At 44.3% G+C, this 11,605-nt stretch overlaps 1 pseudogene; it reads right to left on the reverse strand.

The window, feature by feature from the left end:
• Positions 1–7,879: 7,879 nt before the first annotated feature.
• Positions 7,880–10,112, reverse strand: LOC121332420 (annotated as a pseudogene).
• Between the last annotated feature and the right edge of the window lie 1,493 nt (positions 10,113–11,605).

Raw genomic sequence — 11,605 nt, forward strand, 5'->3', positions numbered from 1 at the left:
ACCTGACTGGTAAGGCAGAAACAATATACTTAAAAATAAGAAGCTAGAATAGGGTTAGAAGAATTAATAGCTAAATTTGTGAAGAAATCCCTCTTGTTGTTCAGCTTAAACCTCCCCTGGGACAGCTTAAGACTAAGTCCTCTCATCGTGTTGCTGGTTATGTCACTGTAATACATATAGATATAACTATAAGAATCAATTAGAAAAGTTAATCAAAATAATTAATTAGGAATGTTACATAATTTCCAAGGGTTACCTGGGAACAGAGCCTGACCCCCACCTGGCTATCACCCTCCTGTCAAGGACGTGCAGAGATAAGGTCACCCCCAATCCTCCTTTTCTCTGGAAAGTTTCCATACACGACAAGGTAATTGTTTTCTTAGTTTTCATGAATGTTAAAACTCAGTGCTTTTCTCCTCAGGAAACAAACAGCCCCATTAGGCTCTCTACCCATAACCCTCTTCCTCTGAACCTTTTGGGAAGCAGGATATCGTGCAGCTATTGCCTGAACACGTTTTTCAAATTACACATTTTTGGTTTTGTTTTTTTTTCTGTATTCATGTCTATTTCTGCAATTTACATCATGACTTCTAACTTTAGATGAATGTAAACCACATCTATGTCGTGCCTCCTCTGATTGTGGAGGAGCAGAAAAAGGGCTCCTCTCACCGAGCCAGTCATTAATGAACCCCACAAAGCAGTGATACGACAGCCAGTATTCAATCTGCAAATGGTTATTTATTCTCCTGAAGCCCTGCAGTCGTTCCTGTGCCCTGTTAGTGTTTATTTCTGATAATTTGAGGCAAGCTGTCTGTTCTGCATCAAACACTCCATCCAACCCCTCTACTTTTCCAAAGCTTCATACTTTTATTCAGATCAATACACAACCATTACAATTTTCTTGGAATTATTAGCTAGCCAAATATTTGGAACAAAATGGCTGGTTGACCTCACAGAACAACTGAAAGTAATAATTTAAGAGAAAAACACTTGAAGGAAAGCAGCCATGTTTCTCTCATTGTTCATAGAGGAGTTCTGACAATGCATGCTGAGGATGGTATTAGAAACTCAAATTATTTCCTAAATTTTGACTCTTCCATGGACATTTGCATGGCTTTATCTCAGAAAAAAAAAATTACATGAACAGTATGTAAATTATTTTAACTAGGTTGTGACAGCACTTTGAGGAGCAGGGGGAGCAGCTGTGTCGGGGTGTCTGTTGTGAGCCCGAGGAGGGTTACAAATGAGCCCCTGCTGTGTCAGGAGGGAAGGGCGCTCTCTCCCCAGGACACTTCGTGCATCAATACCTCGGGAAATGAAAGGTATTGGTGGAGATTACACAGGGATCTCCCTCTTCATTTTCCTGACAAAGTACAATGATGTCTTTGAAGGAGTTCAAAAGACAGGCAGGCACACAGGACTGCAGCAGGTACCAGCCTTTACTTCTGAAGAGTTGACTTCAGAGCCTGCTTAAATAGAGGAGAAGTTGTAACAGATTGTTCAGCTATTCAGTAGCAGTTCATCCAGCTCCAGCTCCCTCACCTGCAAGCCTCCCAGGGCTCCATCCCTGCTCCAGCTCAGCCACCACGTTGTCCTGTGAGTGCTGTGGGGCAGAGGTGTCGTCTCAGAGTGTGACTTGGCATCATCTCTGTGTGCCACCTCGAGCAGCACCAGTTTCCAGGAGGCTTTCGTGACCCCATCCCCTGAAACAAAAGCCAAATGAGATTGAGACAGCGTGGCAGCATGGAGAAAAACATGCCCAGGGCTGGGGGGATCATCTTCCCTGGGAAGCGGAGAGCTTAAACTGCCATGGGACCTGCTGTGGTAAAGGGGGAGTGGAAGGGGATCAAGGAGCAGCCAGGAGGATCTGCTGTCACCTGTAGTCACCAGGGACAGTTTCCATCAGTCCTTCCAAGCTGCTTTAAACCTCCCTGAGATTTGCTCTGACAGCGCACTGGTGACTGTGGGCACTTTCTTTCCTCTGAGAGTAAAGCCGCACTGAACCTGTCCCTCTTTCTGTGCACGCGTCTGCCACAGCTCCCACGCCACCGTGCCATCCATGGCTTTGTGCTGGCAGTAACTGCACGGTGCGAGAGCAGCAGCCAAAGGATGGAGACACACAAAGAGCATCTGTCTGACTGCTGAAGGGTAAAGGAGCCCCTTTTCCCTCAGAAGTGCTGCAATAAAGACGTTACTATTTTTAAAATGGCACCAGTGGAAAAGCAACAAAGGGTTTTGTTGAATTTCTGGTCTGTTTTGGAGCTCTTTGCAAGAATAAACATTAAGGAACTCAAAAATGTTAACATTTTCAGTGTTTCTGGTTATATACACAGGTTTTGGGGGGTGGGAGTAACAAAACAAAACTTGGGCTGTTACTGAACTCACAGCACAAAATCAACAAGGAAAGGGACCAAAAGTGCAGCATTTGATTTAGGCAGCGAAAGATCTCTCTAGTGTTATCCAAAACAAAGCATACATTAAACCAATAGATTTATTGCACCAATCTCTCATTTAATCTTCTAGGATCATAAAAATTTCAATTTCTCTGTGAGACAGTTCTAGCCACACACAGCACTTGTGATTTTTGTGTTTATAAAACAGAACCCACCTCTCCTTTGAAATTGCTTTGGCTCCTGAGTCACCATCCAACCAATCTTGTCCTCAGCAGGCAAACAAGCACATATTTTACAGTCAGTGAAATATTGTTCTTTCAAAAAGGTGACAGAAAACATTTTCTAAACATTTATTCTTTTTTTCCTAAGTAATAGAAGAGAAGCAATGATTCATATGACTTCTCTATTTTAGTTGTTTCAAAAAAGCTGTTAACAAGGCTTCATATTTTAAACGGAAATTTGATCTTTGCAGTTTTCCACTAAATGAGACATAAAAGTATTATATGTTAGGTGTTGAAAATAATGAAAGCTATCAGAAGAAGCACAGTTTAAAAGCCTGTCTGTAGAGACTTTATGAAGAAGAGAAACCTAGTGATACATTTGTGTAAAATAATGATCAGTGCAGAACAGGCCAGGCAAGCGTTCCCATTTCTTCTTTATTGCTGATAAAGGAAAGGGGGGAGCTTTTGAAATTGGAAATTCTAATTTCGTTCAGATTTGGAAAGTGAAATGGAAGCATAACCATTCAAAGCTCAGAGGAAGAAATACCTCTAGCTTTACTGCCAGTTGATCACAGAGCAGCATAGGATATCTGCAAGTATCCAAAACCCACTAAAACTTCCCATGGATAATGCACCCATCTGTGTCAAGATAAAAAAACACAGGAGCTGAACAAATTCCCATCTAAGGAATAAATTCATCACTGTCTAAAAGACCAGGACAAGTTCCCCAAGGCTTTGTGTCACCCTAAGAGTGTATTAGAGAGGATTGAATACAGAGCTGGTGGCTATTGAAGGCAAAGTCTTGATGAAGTCTGACTCCTCATAGGATTCAGAATATATTTTCTTTAAGTAAACATTTCAGTCCTACTAATTTCTTTCCTCAGGAACATCAGGAATAACAGTCATTATCCCTGATTAAGCTGGAGCACTCCCCAGTGAACCAGAAAAATGGTCTTGCCTCAAGAAACAGATTCTGAGTTTTCTCCCACAGTTTCTAAGTTGTATTCTCTATTTACTTCCTCAACCCCCTGTGGAGCCCTGAGCATGGTCTGTCTGTGGCACACTCATGACATCTTCCTGAAATGAATCAGGATAAATCCCTCCTCCCTTTTATGAGCACGTTGATGCTTTTGATCCATGTTGGGTGTTTTTCACTGTTCCCAATGCAGTGTGTTTGCTCAGATCCCCTTTACAACTTGTGAAGTACAGAAATGTGTTTCACTGAGTGGGAAATCTATTCATTAATAAGGAGCTGTCCCTTATGAAGGCATCACAAGGTGGAATTAGAGTGTTCTTTGTGCTGAGCCTGTTCACTTTGACAAGCCTGACTTGATCTATGTGGTTTGTGAAGGAGAAGCTATCCAAAGCTCTGGCACTCGAGGGTGCAGCTCTGATCTGGCACTTTCCCAGCAGCAGCAGTGGAGCCCCCTCAACAACAGTGAATGTGATGGAAGGCAGGTAAATGCTGCTTCCTGAATGATTAAAAAACCGAGGTATAAAGAGAATACCTGAAGATGGATATCTCCCAAATGCAGTAGAGTCACTCACTGTTCAGTGTCCCTGAAAATTCATAAAGTCAGGCATGATTTTTGGGGTGCCCTAAAATATTCTAACCCAGGAGCAATGAACTGGACTGAGATAAATGTCTATTCCTGTCCCTGTGAAACTCCATCTTCCAGCATAGCTGCCCCACAGCTGTCCCCAAAACAGCAGGACCACGGGGTGACCCCACACCATAACTTAATTTTTTTTAAGGAATGTAACAACAAGGGAATCTTCAAGTCATCTGGCTGACACTGCCTGAAGTCTCTGCCCTGCAGTGCAGACAGGAGGCTCACACATCACACACAAAGGATGTGTGTACATTACCTGGCACATGCAGGGATTTGGTCACTGTGTAGCTGCAGCAGCAAGGATGTCTGGGAGAACAGGATAAGATTCCCGAGGAAGGCTGAGCCTCACCATCCCCCAGCAGTGCTGATCCTCACCTCGGCCCAATAAAAGCTTCCTCAAAAGGCTGACAGAAGTTGTGGACACACTTTTCACTGTGGCAGCAAAGGGCAGAAGTGCCAGGGGTGAAAGCAAGAGCCAACAGCTTCTCTCCTGGCACAGCACAGCTGGTGGTCACAATAATGGAAGAGCTTGCCTGGGTAAGAGACAGCAGAGTCTTCTCAAAGTTGATCTCAGAATGCAAAATGAACAGGATCCCAGGACCTGGAATCCATGATAAATTCCACTCATTTCTGGTCCCAGAGCAGTGAGACTGTTTTTTCAATCTTGCCTCCTACAAGATAATTAAATACATAATTTTTAGAGAGAGCCACCAGAACAAGCCACTCCTGGCACTCACATCTTCCCCTGGAGATGCAATGAGTAACAGGAGAGATGTGAATCACTTAGTGCTACATTGGAAAGAGCTCATATACCACTGAAGCTTCTCTGGAATGTACAGAGCACATCTGAATCCCTCCAGAGTCTTGCTCATTCTCCTGCTCTGCCGTGCTTGTGAAAACAAGGAGGCTCAGGTGTGCTGTCCAGTGTTGTGTCTGAGGTATGTCTGTGATGCTGACAGTGTTGCACCAGGGCTGTACAGTCAGAGCACAGCTAGGACAGGAATGCTCCTTCAGTGGAAGCTGCTGGCTTACACCACACTCCTGCTCTGGGACAAGAAATGGAGTGCCACTCCAGCAAGGAGGCATTTTGCTTGAAAACAATAACCAGCTCCAACTGTGAAGTATAAAAGGTGCAATCCAGGTCTCAGATATTCATCTGGTTTCAAACAGAGCAAAGTGAGTGGACCATCAAGTACTCTCACACAGTGACATTCACAACAATTGCATCTCCTGGTGTTCTGAGCAGGATAATGCCATTACTCAGCACAATGCTGCTAATCTCGGATCCACTCTTTCCACTGAAGGAGAGAACATCAAAGCTTTAAATCTGCACCTCCTACCTGGTATCTGTCTACTGTCTCTCTCCCCTCCCTGTTAGTCCATTATGACCTTAAGTCCTTGCCTTATCGCATTCAGCAGTTGTCTGATCAGTTCAGGAGCTAAAAGAACTTGGAGCTGTATCTTGGCTTGCGTGACAGCATTTTTAAATGTCTGCAAGCCTCTGGCAAGCAGAACTTGGTGCCAGGGTTTCTTTTCATGTAATACCTTGGAGTGACTTGGCATATTCATGACTCTGGAGGGTCCTTGAACAGAATACTGTAGAACAGTTTGCACAGAGACACAGGCAAGCTGCCTCAGCCTTCAGAGATCCACTGCCTTAGGTTTTGTGGACTCTGAAGGAGGATGACAGCCAGGAATGAAGTCCCATACCCATGCTTCCTTCCAACAAGCACTGACTTGTTTATACAAACCCCTCTGATAATATACTGTTGGAAAGTCCCAGTCAAAATAATTTTCTTGTCACACTTTAGGGCTGCACCTGTTTATTAATGCCCAAAGGCATCTATCTCATGTTAATTAGCACAACGACCTGTGAATAGAAGGAATGAGCTCTATATAGCTTTGTGGTAACCATGAAACTCAAGAAGTCCCAGATGTTATAAAAGGCCTATAGATATCCAAGAGAGTTTATTAACCAGCAAATTGAGCTACCCCAATTCCTACAGTACAACAGAGATAGGGATTTTATAATCAAATAGACTGATAAGAGTGCATGCCCTTGTAACTCTGGATTGAAAACATCAAATCTGCACTGTGTTACAGTCACTGCAACAACAATGTTATATTAAATTCTGTTTAGGAACTTCATTTGTAACTTGCTTTCATAGAGCATCAGTTATCTGAATGCAGAACTGAAGATTTTTTACCACAGGACTGGTTTTTAAGTGGACACAGTGTGCATGCAAGGGAGTTTATGAATTTATTTCTCCTAAGATGGTACAGGGTGCCAGAAATATCAGAATATGAGGGAGTGTGACCAGACCTGGTGAGAACACTGTAACAAAGGGGAAATATCTGCTGAGAATCAGAAAGCAGCTGTTCATTCATCTGTGGAATGGCTCCGTAAGGATACAAGGGCAATCCATGGCTTGAAACAGAATAGAAGAGACAAAACAGTAATGAGTGCACTGGAGGGCACAAAGAGTTTCTGCCCCAGCTCTTCCATTTGTCAGGACACCCATGGAGCTGCTGCCATGACCATTAGTGATTGTTAGTGAGAAGCCTCAACGAGAGAAAAAAAAGCTGCTGAAAAATTCCAGGCACTGTCACCACTAAAAACCCTCCCACACCTTGATTCACAAATCACAACTTTTTTGAGAGTCTGGAATAATATTTACCCTTGAGAATTCAAAATTTGCTTTTCTCTGCGTATTTAGCAGCACTTTCCAATAAGATCTGCCTCCTAGATCCCCAGCTGATGGCAACACAATCATTGTAAGATGTGTTCAATGACAATGCCTTTTGCTGCAGCAGCACAGATGACAGGATTTACAAGCATCTGGGTGCTGCACTTGTCCTGTCTCATAGAAGAGGAAAGCAAGGCTCAGCAGTTTAAGATCAACTCATCAGGGATTTAACAAAACTGGAAGAGAAAACTAGCTGAAAAGAATTATACTTTCCATCCAGAAGGAAATAAAATGTAAGTGCTGCTCTTCAAGGGAATGTGGAAGAAGCAATTAAAGGTTGTGTGAACAGGAGCTACACAGGACAGCGAGAAGGAAGTGACTGCTGCACTCACAACAGGCATGGGGAGTGCAGAAAGGTGAAGGCAGCACAATAAATAGTTCTGAGGTTAACTCAGAAACAATTTGTGAGGCACCAGGCTCCTGAGGAAAGGCAGGTTTGGACATGATCACTGTGGCCTCCTGTCACTTGCGTCCCTCTGTCCTAGAGTACCATAGTCATGCCGTGAACATACTCAGAGCTGCACACATGAGGCAACACCCACAAAGGGAAAAGTGAAAAACTCAGTATGACTGGTGCAACTTGCAGGGAAACTTTTGCCTGATAATTGTGTTCACCTGTGAGGGCTTGAACAATGCTGCAAATGCTGCTGCTTTTACTGTGTAGAAACAGCAGTGGATGAGTCAGAACATGGAAATAGCTCAGCTGACAGTGAAACAAAGAGCCTGGTCTCCTGCCATAGTGTAGAGGCAGTCAATGTGTTTGGAGAAGAGTAGTTCCCAATTGTGCATTCCAGCATACAGAGCAATTGCTCAGAGAACCTAACATTTCTGCAGGACCTTGTTACCTCCTTCAGCCCTTTTGTTCCCTGCAAAACTTCCTTCCAAAGACACTTTCATCCAAACTATCACATTCTTTTCCCTTTTTCCAAGTACTTGCAGGGCTTTTTCCCCACTCTGCTTAAATTCTTTAATCAGCTCATTTTTCTTCTGCTTCTCTACCCGGTACACACTGGGAATGACAAACTTGAATATAACTTGGCACTCTGGACAGGAGTTGATGGTGGATTTATTGAACTACTTGGCACATCTCCACTGCCAGATGCAGGACAAGAAGTACGTGTGGTTGCAGTTGGAAGGGATCCCAAACCTCCTCTGGTGCTGGTGGTTTCTCACACAGCACTTCCACACAGATGCTGCACACCTTGACGTGACTGGCCTGGAAAGCAAAGGCCTTCTCCATATCAAGCTCAAATGTTGCCATGCACATAATCTCGTGAGCCTTCCTCTGTTCTTGGTGGAAAGGGTGAAGCATTTGCTGCCACCTTTCTCACCCACAACCTCATGGAGGTACAAGCAGCACTCTCCCAAGTGCCACATTCCCTCCACCATGTGTGGACACAGCTGCTCCCCATCACCACAGGAGCTCCCAGTCCACTGCAAATTGTTTCCAAGTGGTAATGGGCCTTCACTTCCAGACTGTTATTTTGGTCACTGCACTGCTCTGAGGGCACTGGACTTCTGCTGCTCCTCACTCAAGCCACACAGATTTCTGTCCCCGAGCCTCCTTTTGCTCTGTGCTCCGTGCGGTGGTGGGACCACACTCGGGCTGTGGGGGACTGCCAGGGACACCCCAGGGCTGTGGCTCACCCCAGGGCTGTGAGCCTCATCTGATCACATCTCTGCCAAGCACTGTAGGCACACTGTCCCTTCTGGTAGTGCTTGGAGATGGTGGAGGATTTGCTTGATGGCAAATCATGTGAGAACAGACACTTGTTTGCCTCCTAACACACTCTCTGCATGTAGTACCTGCTCTGTGCTCATCATGGCAGCACACTGCCTGGCCCCCAGCCCCTGACTTCTGGCTGTTGAGCTCAGAGTCCAGAGGACAGTGGCAAGAACAACCAAGGGTACAGCAAACGAGCCCTGCAAACAGGCACAGAAAAAAGAAGAGTTGATTTAGTCTGGGGGAAGTGGAAGAGATGCATGATAATACCCTTCAAATGGGTAAAAGTGCAGTACAGAAGGTAATAAACTATCATCTGTGTCTGCCAGGGGACAAGAAGTGATAGGTTGCAGTAAGGGAGATATATTGGTTACAATTAGGAAGGGCTCACATTAGACTGTGTGGGGAGAAGATGAAAGCACCATCACAGGAGCCTTGGAAGAGGTGAGACACCCTGTGATCAGGAATGGTTTAGCCAAAGAAGTTCTATCTCCCTCACATTTATTTCCTATGATCTTTTGTTATACTATGCACATGATGAAAATACCCCAGAACCTGTCCCCACTCTGGGAGACCTGTGAGCAGTGCTTTAATATCTGAGTCTCAGAGACAGGCTCTTGCAAGGCTGTTCCAGCTCCTTGGGCTGCAGTGAGATTAGCTCATGTCCTTTTAATGATGTAATTAGAAAAAAACAGGATTCCAAATGAACTACTGGGTATTAACAACCCAACTGTCATTGATTTTACGTGAAGCTGACTGGAATTTCACAGAACAGACTGCATTGCCAGCCAGACCTTACAAGGACTGCAATAAGACATCTTTGCCACTATAGCAATCTCATTCCTTGAATCAACAGACCGTTTCAATCAGTTCTTGCCATGGTAGTTTTGTTATCTTACTTTTACTTAATTGGTTACTGCAGGGTTGTCTTGGAGACTTAAGATCTGCTCTTTGAAACCACTGGATTTCTTATATGCAACCTAGGAAAGAGAAATGGGATTTCACACAGCAAAGCTGTCAGTAACAAAACTGGACAAAATGCTGAACCACTGCATAAATGCATTATCTGGGGTCCAGCTACACAGCCATCTGCTGAGCTCAACCTTGGAGACTGGCTCCCAGCAACTGAAACCCTAAATTATTATTTTAATAATCATGTCTGAATTCTTGTCTGAAGTCAGCTGCCACTGCAGAGGGCAAGTCAAACTTTACTCTGGCCTTGTTGCCTGGGTTTGCTATCGCTCTGTGTACACTCACCAGACCTCAGGTTTGGTTGCCCCCTTGCCAGTTTTCACATCCAGATCTCTTGCTGATTCCTCTTTTGAAGGTTTTTGTTTCTGGCGCTCAAATCTTGGCTGACAGGAGTGCAGCCATGCTGTGTGCTGATTGCAGCTGGCAGGTGGATTAGAGCCCATTCAGATGGCTGTGAAATGCCTCTGCGAGACAGAAATGGCAGAACAATGGATTATTTCACCATGAAGAGCCCAGAAAATGATGCAGACAGTCACGTGGAGGAGAGAAGCTGAGGAGCATGAAGACATAAAGCAATTTTTGCTTCCAGAAGCCCCACAAGATCTTTCTAGCTCAAAGTTTTGGAGATCTGCTGCCAGCTCCCTTCCTCCTCACCTAAGCTGGTTGATTTCTCTGAGGTACAGGATGTTCTCAATTTTTTTCCAAAATGTGTGGGAGCTACAGTTGCCAAGTAACAAAACTTCATCATTCTTTTCCTGAAATGCATAATTCCTCATTTCTCAGTTTCATGGGATGGACAGATGAAGCTGTGATCCATGACACTTGTTCACTAGCAGGATCATTTAGACTCCAGTCTTGCCCCTGGATAAATCTATTGGATAGAGTTCAGGGTGAGGAAGGGGTCTGACTGCCCTTTTGTCTCTCATCTTCAAAACCAAAACTGGGGATGCATTTCACGATTCACTGAACTGACTCAGTGACCAGTGTAATGAGATTTCATAAAGAATACAGCAACACTGCAGCCAAGGAGAGACAGCCTGGCATCTTTTTCAAGAGGTGTCCTTCCTCCTCACCTACTGAAAAGCACTCATATGATCAATCCCAAGCAAGGTCAGAACAAATCTGATAGATCCCACTCCTTCACAGGAGCCGGGAGCAAAATTCAGCTCATTGTAGTATTTGTAGAACTAAAGGAAGTCCACAGAAGGACAAACAAGATGATGAGGGATGAAGAAACTGTCTTAGGAGATGTGAATTGAACCAGGAACGAAGAATGCTGAAAAATGAGGACAGCACAAGATTTGCAAAAGGAAGGCCCTAGGTAAGCTCTGGTTCAGCTGCTGTTCAGGAAGTCCTGGAACCAGCAGGCATTTGCTGAATCTAATAGGGGGTTGGTTTAACAGATAAAAGGAAGTGCTTTTTCACACTGTGCAAGTGAATTTCTGGAACTGGCTGCCCTGGGAAGCAGACAGAATTGTCAGAGTCAGGCAGCAATTAGACAAAATCACAAGCAAAAAGCCTAGACATGGACACTAAATGCCCTAGGCAGGGATGTCCACTTTAACACAGCTGATACAACAATTGTGGCTGTTGTTAGAGGAATGAGGGGAATGGACCACTAAAGTGGCCAAGCAAGTGTGCTTTCCCTAAATAGCATCTTTTATTGCCTCAATCTGCAACAGAGCACTGGACATGATGGATCCAGGTTTGCTGTTATTTCTTACTTGTCTCTAATTTGATAGAGGCTCTTTTCTTCCTGCATCATGGCAGAGTTCATTCCCCTCTGATCCTACTCCCAGTAGAGCCAACAATCTACCCCAGGTTACATAAAGAACCATATAACCTCCAGACTTCACCCAAGGGTTCGTCTTCTCCTGAATATCTTGAAATCTTTTTCTGTCCCCTAATTTTCTTCTTCCTTCCACACACCAGCAAG

This window comes from Onychostruthus taczanowskii, unplaced genomic scaffold (genome assembly GCF_017590055.1).
Source record: "Onychostruthus taczanowskii isolate IOZ18803 unplaced genomic scaffold, ASM1759005v1 scaffold14, whole genome shotgun sequence".
In the NCBI taxonomy this organism is placed as follows: domain Eukaryota; kingdom Metazoa; phylum Chordata; class Aves; order Passeriformes; family Passeridae; genus Onychostruthus; species Onychostruthus taczanowskii.